Raw genomic sequence first — 12,815 nt, forward strand, 5'->3', positions numbered from 1 at the left:
ATGTATAATGAAGACAGATATATATTTATGTTTAATATATGTATAATATAGGTATATTATATATAATATATTTGTTTAATGATTTCCATTACACGAGAGTAGATGTTAAAACTTCATGCTGATTTGTACTCGGCTTTCGACAAGATAAGCAAACCTAAGACGTAGCTTTACAGTAAACTATGCTTCTCCATCCATTTACGCTTCTTTCCATATGGTGGTGTGACTCACCTTCTGTCCGGCGTTAACGGCTGCAGATGTACTAGGGGACATCTCTAGGGTCTTCAAGTGGGCACCTTCCGTCCTCAGTGTTTCGTCGACTAGCCCACGACACCTCAAGAGGGCTCGACAGTGACTCTGGTGTCCCAGAGCCACCCCCCTCCGATCCCCACTCAACTCAGCCCAGCTTACTGACCTCTACATCCCTCCTGCTGCTGAGACCTAACCACAATCTCACAATCTCTCCGCAACCCAACCATTCGCGCCAACCCGTTTGACTAAGGCTGTCGAGCCCCACTGGTGCGTTAATATGCAGTTTCAGTGGCAACGGTTCCGTATGGCATACCACCTACCACAAAACACAATATCTGCCCAACCACCCGTCATTCACGCAATATACACAGGAACGTAATGACTGTAAATACAATACAACCTATACAAATAAACCAACAGACTCTTCAAGTTTTCAAGAATTCTACGAAACCGTAGCGTGGCGGCCTGTACACAACCAGCTAGAATCTTTCCGTCTCAACCACAGCCAGTTGCTGCTCCTTTCTGCTGCTTCAGATAAGTTATTTACTGTGCGACGCAACTCTTGGCCGCTGAATCCGATGTCTCTGAGGAACCGGGTTGTAGAGTGTGCCATAAAACCTCGACAACCCACTTCCACTGGATAAACCTGGACTCTCCATCCTCGCTGTTCTGCTTCAGTGGCCAGATGAGCATACCGCAGTTTCTTCCTCTCATATGCCTCATCTACCGCATCCTCCCATGGCACTGTTAACTCTATCAGTTGAACAATGCGTGCTGATCCAGACCACAAAACAATATCTGGTCGTAGGTTAGTGGTGGCAATCTCAGGTGGAAAAATAAGCCGTTGATCAAGATCAGCCAGCATCTTCCAGTCCCTAGCAGCTTCCAGTTGTCCTGGGCGAGAATTGGTGTTAGCACCTTTTCTTGGTGGTTGCTCGCCTGGGCGGAGGAATATTGTCTTCTGCGTGTAATGTTTTGCTAGAACAGGCGGCAACTTATTGGTCATACTACGCTTGCCTTCCAATGCTAAAGCCAAACATCGCAGTACTTGGTCATGGCACCAAGTAAACCGACCTTGGCTAAGAGCCACCTTACATCCTGTCAAAATGTGCCTTAATGTGGCAGGTGATGAACACAAAGGACAAGAGGGATCCTCTCCTACCCAGAGGTTTAGGTTCTGCGGTGATGGGAGAACATCATATGTTGACCTGATAAGGAAACTGATCCTACTCTCTTCCATTGACCAAAGGTCTTGCCAGCCCATCTTGCGTTGTTCCACACTCTCCCATCTCATCCACTCTCCCTGCTTGGCCTGGGAAATGGCCTTTATACACCTCATCCTCTCCTCCTGCTTTCGCACCTCGTTGACTAACAGCTTCCTCCTGTGAGCTGGGCCTGCCTTGTGCCATTTAGGAGGAGCTAAACTGAGCCCAAAACCCCCTCTTCCATGCTGTACCTGTCCCACGATATCCCCAATTTGAAGGGCAGCCTTTGACTCTACTACAGATATATATATATATATATATATATATACCGTAAAACTTCAAATAATAGCCGAGTCCCAAATAGACGCCTGTCTCTTTTACACGCCTGGTGTGGCTGCAGGTTTGGGTAAATAAAGGCCGGTCTCAAATAGAGGCCGGGTCTGTTTTTTAGTTTCGGGTTGTATTTAATGCTCTAAACCCGTCAGATCGTCCGCTTTTTCGCGGCCGCCAAAGCAAATTTTTATCCGTCCGAAGCCTTTTTTGATCGGTGAGTGATGTAGATAGAATGACTGCTGCGCTTGACAGGGCGCGTTACGAGCAGAGAGAGAGACCCGGCCGCGCGCGCGCACTCTCACGTCTTCAAACAACACGATCGAGCGCTGTCTTGCTCTCTCTCCCTCGCGCATATTAATCAAAATCAATTGACGCGATAGTAAAAGGTCGGAAGACCGCAGTTTCACGTGGAGCATTTGGAGATTTTTAGAGGTTAGAGACAGGCCTATACAGTCAATGAACAACATCTGAACACTAAATTATAAAGGCCTGTCTCATCTAGACGCCTGTCTCAAATACAAGCAGTTCGACGATTTGGGAAAATAAAAGCCCGGGCTACTATTTGAAGTTTTACGGTATATATATAGAGACAGAGATATATTTATGTGTTTAATATCGCAAACATAACAGACGAGAATCTATCTAGACGTCTGTCTGACTTAATTATGTCACACCACAGGACTCTTTCACCTTGGCAGACATTTTGAATCATTGCTATACAAGACTGACCTTGGTCATTACAGTAACTGAATAAGTTCATTGTTTTAAACCTGAATATGATTCTTTTTTTTTTAATATCTTTCTCTTTTCTTGGTAGGGGGCTTGAGTAAAGGACCCCTTTGGCTGTCCATGTAACTGCCAGTACAAAAATCTAATATCCTATGTCAAACTGCAGGACAGCATTTGTGTTTCAAAACTAAATGTAGTGTAAATATTATTCTAGTAGCATTTTGAAAACTTAAGTTAATTAAGTAAATACATACAAAATAATGCCAAGGCATTTATTAGCTGCTCCAAACATATCTGCTTTATTTTACTAATATTTAAATTTGATGAGTCATCAATGTTACAGTCACACCGCAGGACATTTTGCTATTCACCTTGAAATATGAACAACACCAAATACATTTTACGTCCCAAAATCATAATATTGAAATAAAATGATGTTCTATGCCTCACTGGCATGTGTTGTTTTAGTTGAGAAATGCAGTTCAGTAAACATTTACACTTAATTACAGAAAGAACATGCGTCACGTCATCTGCCCATTTATGAATCGGGATGACTCCACTATGGCTTGCCACTCTTCTTTAACTGTCCAAGTGCTCCCACTCACTGATAAAAGAAAAGGAAAAAAGAAGAAGCAAAAGTTGGATGGTGGTAGAAAAAAATGTTTGTTTTTTTTGTTTTGTTTTTAAATGATGCCAGGATGTCACGTTTGACCATTTTTCCATTATAGTAGGAACCTTTTAGTACCTTATGTCAATGACAGGCCCTCGCAGAAGTTTCTCCTTAGCCTCCAGGATGGACAGATTTTCCACAAAAGCGAGGGCACAGATGATGGACTACCAGAGAAAGAATTGAGATTGATCACACCCCAAATAGGCCAAGCACCATTTTGCATGTTTAGTTTTTTACAACAAAATCAAAAGTGCCTTTTCTATATATTAACCACAAAAACGATTCTTTTTAGAGCAATGGTCTCACATTATGGATAAACTATTTGACATTAAACACAATGTGAATCTGACACCATGCAGAGCACAGCTAACACACGAGACCAAGCTCTGGAAAAAGGACATCCATAGTGGGTGTGCTGTCCAGAATTGAAGTCAGGTGAGGTGAGTGTGGATAAAATCAATTTGCTCCTGATCTTCAATGTACAACAGCACGGGCACTGTCTTGGTGGAACACTTGGAAACGTGTCAAGCCACTTTGATTTCTTTTGGTCACTGATGATGGACTGTGCAGAGAAAAACGAAAATGACATTAAAAACATTTCCATGTACGTCTCTGTAAGTTGTTTATTTACTAGACAAGCTATTGGTTTGAGTGCAGTTAAAAAATGCATTCTTGATGCATGAATTTAACATCAACATTCCATTAAAACATTTTTAGAAGAAAAAAAAAACATTCACAAATGATGTTACCGTTATGGACGACTGCCCTCGAAAAGTGAAGCTGAAGATGAGTCTGTATTTGACTTCTCTTTGAGGGTTTGTAAAGGTAGTAGTACAGAACGGACAGTGGCACAGGGAACAGCAGGAGGTGCATCTGTTAAGCTTTGGTAATTTGCAACCTCTCTATATTGATGTAATTTCTGTACCTGAGAGAGAATCCAGTTTACGTTAGATGGAGAGAGAAAGAGGAGATGGGTGTTTATAGTTTATACAAGTTTAGAGAGACCGAGAGATTAACATTTCCTTAAGTAGCTAAAGCAAACACACACCTTTTTGAGACAAGTTAAAGGGAACATTAAGCTATTTTAAGAAAAATGGATATTAAGATATCTAATTTATAAGAAACAACTCAAATCAAAATCTACGTTCAAACCATATGGGACCAAAGTTTTTAATGTGGGTTTTATCATGTATGACGTCAGAAATAATAAACATATTTGAGTGAGAGAGGGTTTAATTCTTTACTTGGAGAGAGATTTACATGCCTGTCATAAATGTGTCTTTTATGTATTCACACCATAGACTATAAAAAAAGTTCACACATTTCCAATATCGACTCTAGTGTTGCTCCAGAAACCATGTGGAGAATGATTTAATGCAAGCAGTAAACAGGGTCTTACCAGAAGAGGCCATCTCACGCAAGCTAAAGACAGACAACAAAATTAAATAAAAAATGTAATTAAATTTGAAAGTGAGTGAGAGAGTGGGTAAAGAGAAGACTGGGGACAGCTAAACCTACACATGGTTAGCTAAGACTGAGCCAGACAGAACATCAACCTGACCATCAAGTACTTTTATTGTCTCTCGAAATAAATTATAGACCTATCTATTGACATATACAGGGTTCCTGCACACTTTTGAAAGTCAAATTTAAGGCTTTTTAAGACCTGAAGAAATCAAAATTAATACCGTACATTAGGGCTGTGCAGTATTGACAAAAATATATCTTGATATTTTCAACGTTTTGTTGATAATAATTAGATGATATTTTACTGATTGTGTTTTTGTGCTGGTGCCATGGCTGGTTTAGGTCTGTTGTTGACAGCTGACTCACGAAGATATTCATATTTTTCATATTCTATGCAGTGGTCAGTTCACAGCAGTGACAGAAATTAATATTTTAATTAAGGGCCAATATTTGCCACCTTAAATTGATTTTTTCAGGGGCATTTTCACCTATATATGGACATTTTTTCTAAACTTATTTAGAGTTATGCATCACCTTTAATGTCAAATACTATCAATCAAATTAAATTATACAATAATACTTAATTATATAATAATCATACTGTACCACTGTTACAGTCAAATGAAATCATTCAATCAAAATCCATCTTTGCAGTGCAGAGGTGACACAGAAGCGGCATCAGAAGTGGCATTAATTTATTTACACTCCATTTACAACTGCATAAATAAAGCTATGAGTTTTATATTTTTAAATCAATATTCAATATTTAAATATGAAATGATTTCTAATTTTAACATTTTATTTAAAGGGTACTTTAAATATGAAACCCGCTCCCGCGAACTAGAAATATCTATGAATAAAAAATAATAGATTTTTATTCATCTGTTGCAGAAAAGCAACAAGAACAACTAAAACAAAATAGAAACGATTTACAAGCCAGAGTTTCTATTCATAACATTCTATTCATAACAACGCTATAACATCGCGTTGAGTGATGTAGCCAATCACACAGTTATATGTGTTGCTTATGATCGGCCATTGCGTTCAAGAAATCATTTAAGATAGACTGCCTTTTTGGTATTTATTCAAGTGCATTTTTTGTAACAGAGACTGTTCTCTGCAACAGATTGACTCCGGTGCAGTGTCCATGCTCCGGCAGCTCACACACCCACACCAGTCACTTCGCCCCAAACGATCCTGTGCTGTAGGCTATGTGGAGCCTGAAACTGATCCTCCATGTGATGGTGGTAGTCAGAAACTACTGGACTGTCCCTCACAGGTTCAAATGCGTAACCCATGCCGTTAAAAGTGCTCATTTTCGTCTGTGTATTAGGACCTGCAGCTGTGCCTATGCACCTTTGCGTGTCCTACCATGCCAGTGACGTCATCGAAACTGCCAGCGTAACAAGCGGCAATTTTTGTGTTGCTTAAAAAAAAGCTATATTGATATTTTTAATTAAAGATTTTAGTGTAATTTACTTTTAATTGTCATAAACAACACGTTATCAACGTCGATTTTTTTCAGTTCAGTTCATCTTTAAGGCAACATAAGTTACATAATCCAGATATATATATATATATATATAATACTACAGTGATATTTAACGCGTCCGTTATTTCTGTGGAAAGACTCACGCTTTTGGGGTTATTTGGTCTGTTGAAAGTACCTTGTTGATGCTTTTACACTTTAAATGTTTGATGGTTGAAGGGTGAGTAGGATAATGTCATCTCATTGTGACACCTTTTTTTAACGTATTGAGCCTTTTCACTGATTGTTTACAGCTTAATGGAAGTTACACCCATAATTTGCGCAAAGCGTGAATGCTCCAGGTCTGCAGCCTCCCCCTCTCCTGTGCAATGGCACTTTATTAAGGTGAAGTATGTTGTTTCGGCAACACTAGCGGAATTTCAAAAATACACCAACCTTGCAAACGTCCCTTCCACGTGTCGAAGCCTGAGCCTCTCCCGACTCAAACAACACAAACACAGCTCGTGCGGGGGCTTGAGAAGCCATGTCTCAACATGTAGAAGTTGACTATATTAAAAGTCAATAGACACTAAAGGATCCAACACACGAGGAAAACTATTTTAGCCGTGTTGCTATGTGTCACGAGCAGAGTTGGGTAAGTTACTCAAAAAAAGTAATCCATTACAAATTACCAATTACTACTTTAAAATTGTAATTTGATTACATTACTGATTACTACATGTAAAAAGTAATCTGATTACTAATTACTTTACTTTCAAGTTACTTTGAAAACCTATTAAAACTACACAAAAATACACTACAAAGTGAAACTCAGTTCTTTCCGTAATTTAATATTGACTGAAATATATTACAGAAATATGAAAACAGCAACTTAACTAAATGATCCAATGCATTTCTAGAAAATTCTTAGCATAAACCTGACTAACAATGCAACTCTAGTATTTTTAAATGTGTCTACAGTATTTAAAGTCTAAATTATCTACATTCCTTGCGGGGTGTAACATGCACTGTATGTGTGTGCTACTGTAGCTTAACTGTGTTTGATAACAGTTGATAACAGTTAAACAGTATTTATAAAAAAAACAAAAAACATTGCATATTTGAATGCTGAAATGCAGTTGTTTTTCAACTACAAAGTCAAAGTTTCTTCTACACTACAGGGTACAAATTCATTTATTTTACTTGTCAGTAAAATAGCGGTTGTATCTCATCAAAAGAAGTTTCTCAAATCGCTTGCTGGAAAGTCTGTTTCTCTTTGGGGTCAGCACAAGACTCCCTAAACTGAAAAGTCTTTCTACAGGAGCACTCGATGGTGTTGCAGTGTTGTACTTGAGTGAGATGACTTTAATGTTTGGGAATTTGTTGAGAATGTCCAGCTCTGATCCTGAAGACTTCAAGTACTAACACATATCCTCCTCTTCAAACACAAAAAAATCATTGTCATTAGAGTTAGAAGGTTTCTGCTCGACAGGATTTACAATGTGGTCCTCAGAGTGTTGAGCTTGACATTCCGCAGTCAGCAGTGACTTCACATGGTTTCTTCTCTCCTCATCTTTAATCCAGCGTATCTTGAACCGGGGTAAAGTGGCAGCCGCCAAAAGAGCATTTTTACTGTCCAAGACAGAGCTGAATCGCACTTGTATGGCCTGTAAGAAAAAAAAAACCTTATTTTAATCCGTATTTACAAATACAATTAGATTTGATATAATTCCTTCTTTGTAGTTTCAACAACTGAATTAACTTTAAGCCAAGTCAAATATTTAATGACTAATACACTTACATACATTAGGTTACACCAGGGTGTGATTTTCCCCCTTCCAATTATTGATCAAACAAAAATGCAGAAATATGTTATTCTTTGCTTTTTATAATAAGCTGCACCTGGGTAACATTATTTATAGGCTTTAATCTGTGCTAGTTTTGGGCGGAGACAGAACGCGGAGGTTTAACGAGTCATCGAAACAATAATTATGATCACGCAATAATCTGACAGCGAGCAATAAATTCCAGAATAGAGAGGGGATTTTCCCCCACAAATCACATTCTGTGTGGCACTACCAAAAGGTTTAGAATGAGTAAAATAAACTACAACTTAAATGTAGCTACAGAATCCACTTTTTAGATAAGAGACTTTAGCCTGGTAATACCAGACTCTGCTACTTCACTTTGCTTCGTACACAGAGTCTGGGATAGCATAATAGAGAAGTGTTTTCTCTCTCGCTAGGGGGCGCGTACTAAAGTTTAAAATCATTGGTTACCCGTAAGCCAATCAGATAAGTTTGTTTATGACGTATGTTATGCGCCGACACAGCTGCATCGAACCACAGACATCATGCATCGAACTCAAATCTATGATCGAACTTCCACTGTAAACACTTGATGATGCGAGCGAAATACCCGAGTGAACATGGCTGTAAACGACTTTTTTGATCTGTGAGTGATGTAATAGAATGACTGCTGCGCTTGACAGGGCACAAACGAGAGAGAGAGAGAGAGAGAGAGAGAGAGAGAGAGAGAGAGAGAGAGAGAGAGAGAGAGAGAGAGAGAGAGAGAGAGAGAGAGAGAGAGAGTCCCGGCCGCGCGCGCGCACTCCCACGTCTACAAACAACACGAGCGCTGTCTTGCTCTCTCTCCCTCGCGCATATTCATAAAAATCAATCGACAAGATAGTAAGAGGTCGGAAGACCGCGGTTTCACGTGGAGCATTTGGAGATTTTTAGAGATTATAGACTCTAGGAACAACATCTCAATGAACAACATCTCAACTATAAAGGCCTGTCTCATATAAGTTAGACGCCTATCTCAAGTACAAGCCGGTGCAGTTCGACGATTTGGGCAAATAAAAGCCCGGGCTATTATTTGAAGTTTTACGGTATTTAAGACCTGGAAAAGAAAAGAGACACTGACCTGTCAAAAGGCTCCCCAGTTTCTCGCTGACGATCGGTAATAGTTGATAAATTAAACTTTTCCCAAAGGGAGTAGGGCCACAACATCACCTCCATTCAAAATGTTTAATACACACTCTTCGTGTTCGGGCTTCAGTTTGCTAATGCGGGAATATTCTCCACAACAGAGCGAATTGCATCCGCGTCTCCATATCAGCGGTCGTTTTCGACTTCCCTGACCTAATCTTAAACACGGCGCTTACCGACTACGTCACGGCTTTCAGCCCGCCCTCTGTTCGTTGATTGGCCAGGCTGTTTTCAGGCCGGTGGAAAACAGAAAGATAGGCTGCTATCTCAGACTGACTACAGGAGCGAAATGAAATTAGCGGAAGTAGGAAGTCTGACGTAGTCAGGCTAAAGAGACTTACCTTTACAATCGCATCTGGCAGACTAGAAGTCATCGCTGAAAGTCCACTCTGAAGTGCCAAGGTTTTGGAGATGAGAACTTCTAGGGTTGGTAAGATGGTGCCATAATAGCAGTGATCTTCACCTTGTAAAATATCCAAGGCACTGGCGAGGGGCTTCAATATTGCGCAATATTCCTTCAGGAAATGATATTCCTTTTCTGTGATGCATTTTATTCCCATTTGATTGCAAAGGGTATTTAAATCTGTAAGTGCGATCTGAGATATTAGTGATAGTGCATCATGGAATGAATTCCATCTCGTTGCGGTGGGGACAACGAGTTTTCTTTTAATTACATCCTCAACCAGCTCCGCGGCCACTGTTGAGCGGCTGGCTTTAGTCCACAAACCTGAGCACTTGCCGATGACACTTCTGTATATAGTTTTGGATTCACTTTTGGTTGTTAGCCATTTTTCTACATCATTACGCGACACCAAATTAAGCGTGTGGGAAGCACAGCTCAGGTGAGGGGGAAGAGTAAATTGTCCATCTGACTCAGAGGAGAGAGCCTGTCCGACATCTGTGAATGTCACTTCATCATCATCCAATTCGTCTTCAGAATCAGATTCTGTATCTTCAGCTGGCTTATACATTCTGAAGGCTTTAAGGAAATTTGACCCATTGTCTGTTACGGTCGCTGTGATTTTAAATGACAGTCCAAATGCTGAATGCACCTGCTCTATTTCACTTGCAATCACATCATATGTATGCCTTTGATTCTTTTACAGGCTAAGGCAGCTTTTTCACGTCTGAAATTCACAGGATTAATCCAATGGGCGGTCATTCCAAGGAAGCTTTTATTATTACAAGTCCAAATGTCTGCGGTTGTGGAGACATACTCCAAACGCTCGAATGTTTTTTTAAGTTCATACTCCATATCCGCATAGCATTTATCTAGATACTTTGCAAATGTCTTTCGGTCCTGCAAGGGTACAGACCTGTCCGTCACGGGTATCATCGTGAGCAAGTCTCTAAATGACTGCGATTCCACAGTCGACAAGGGCAGCATTTCCTCCACCACATACGCTGCTACAGCTTTCTTCACCTGTCCAGAAGTTATCTTCCCTCTCGATCCTGAACAAAAATCCAATTTAGCTTGCTTAGACGAGGTTGCACCGCTCTCGTCTCGGGCGTGGTGGGTAACGTTATCCTCCTTGGCGACAAGTTTTGTCGTAGAATGTATTCTGTTCAAGTGCTTCAACAAATTGCTGGTTGAGTTAATTGCGGTTGAAAGTTCTTTAGAAATTACGCATAGTTTGCATTTAACAGTTATATTTTTGTTTTTACGCTCAATGCAATCAAAATAATGTTTATATTTCCACTTGAAGAAGCAACCACCACGCTCGTCTGCGTCCATTTTAGCAGCACGCGTTCTCTGGTAATTCATTAAAGCGCATGCTCATTAACTGACGCAGCCGCGCCAAACGTGATTAGAAGTGCATTTTACTTAATATTTTTACTTAACAATACATTTGTAACGTAAGTAACTTAATTTTATTGACATTAGTAACTGTAATCAAATTACATAAATTTTAAATGTAATGAGTTACATTACTGCGTTATCACGAAATGTAATTACACTACTGTAACGCGTTATACCCAACTCTGGTCACGAGTAAGCAGTGAAGTAGGCAACACTGGCTGTGTTTACATGCAATGTTTCAATCAGAATGAATTCTTGATTCAATTCCAATCGATGAATCTGAACGCAGTGTTTACATAAACGTCAACCTGAACACTTTATTTAGCGTTCATGTCACAAGCTTTAAATCTGTTAAGTTTCAGATCACCGCTGATTTGTCAAGTGTGCAGCTGTAATTGGGCGATCAGTGGGCGGTTCTTTAAAAACTCCTCTTCAACTCGTCAGAAGGAGCTGTCGTGACTCCAGGCCGGTAGCACTGGTCCACACTTCCTGCCAGCTGCCAGAACAATATGTTCTTAGTGTTTCTTTCGTTCGTTTGTTTCATTTAGAATGTGATAGTAATGTAGGAGAGACCTGCCCTTTTGTTTGAAACTCATTTATTCTGTTAGGTGAGGTTGATTGTATTGTTTTCTACCTTGTGATAGGTTATTTTTGTTGATATTCAATTTCCTTAGATTGGTTTTGTTATGTATTCTGGGCCTTGAGTCTTATGAGGGCATTGAATGCCACCTTATTTCTTTATTTTTGTTAAATGAAATTTACTGCTTTACTGTTATCTCATCTTGTTCCTCCTGAACCATCAATATGTAAAAGATTTTTAAAAAACACATTTTATTGTAAAATGTGCTGATGTTTTTACCTTTTGTATCCTTTTTTTTTTACCATAACTGTATTTTTTTTTTTTTTTTTTACATTCATTATTATTGTAATGTCCCACTAGTAAATGAGACATGAGGTAATCTGAAAGCATTGCACTCCCCTACACTAACTCTGTGGTGCATTATATCCCATATTCCCCATTGATTTAAAATATTCAAATATCAAATAAATTCGTTTCAAATATTTTTTTACAGAGAGTGTCCAGAGGACTTCAGAAGAGACGGAGGCAAACATTGCTGTGGCTGTTTGCTTGAAATATGCCCCAGGGTGGTCGCAGAATAAAAGATTCTACAATGTTTAACCCGGAAACGCTGCAAAGTGTGTTTACAACATAAACAGCATAGCAGATCTGACACAGATGAGAAGAAATTATTCAATTATGTCTATATTTATGTTTCTTTTTTGCGCTCACAAAATATTCTCGTCACTTCTTAACATTAAATTTGAACCACTGTAGTGTAATGGACTATTTAAACGATTTCTTTACTACCTTTCTGGGCCTTGAAAGTTGCAATTATGTTGTTGTCATTGGAGGGATCAGAAAGCTCTCAGATTTCATCAAAAATATCTTCATTTGTGTCTTACGGGTTTGAAACGACATGAGGATGAGTAATTAATGACTGAAATTTCATTTCTGGAGTGAACTATCCCTTTAAAATCTACAAACTGAGAACAAAATAACAGCAGAACTATTGCTAAAAATATTTACATTTTTGTTACATGGTCCACACTATATTTACTTAATATAGTGAAACCACTCTTCGTCTTTTGAATTTGACTCCATCTGACGGCAGCCCTGTTTCTATGTGATTTTCTTGATCACTTCAAGGTAAGTTAACTTCGCCACTTTCTTCTTTGGTGGCTTTTCCCCCTTTTTTGTTTTATTCTTAACATAAATAAATATTGTTCATGTATGTTGAGATACTTGTCCGTGTTAAATAAAACTGAGGGGGAAAACTTGATAATAATTGAAAAAAAAAAAAAACTATAAAAACAATTTAAAAAATAATAATATTCAGTT

This window comes from Rhinichthys klamathensis, unplaced genomic scaffold (genome assembly GCF_029890125.1).
Source record: "Rhinichthys klamathensis goyatoka isolate OS25496 unplaced genomic scaffold, OSU_Roscu_1.1 h1tg000452l_1, whole genome shotgun sequence".
Taxonomy (NCBI): Eukaryota; Metazoa; Chordata; class Actinopteri; order Cypriniformes; family Leuciscidae; genus Rhinichthys; species Rhinichthys klamathensis.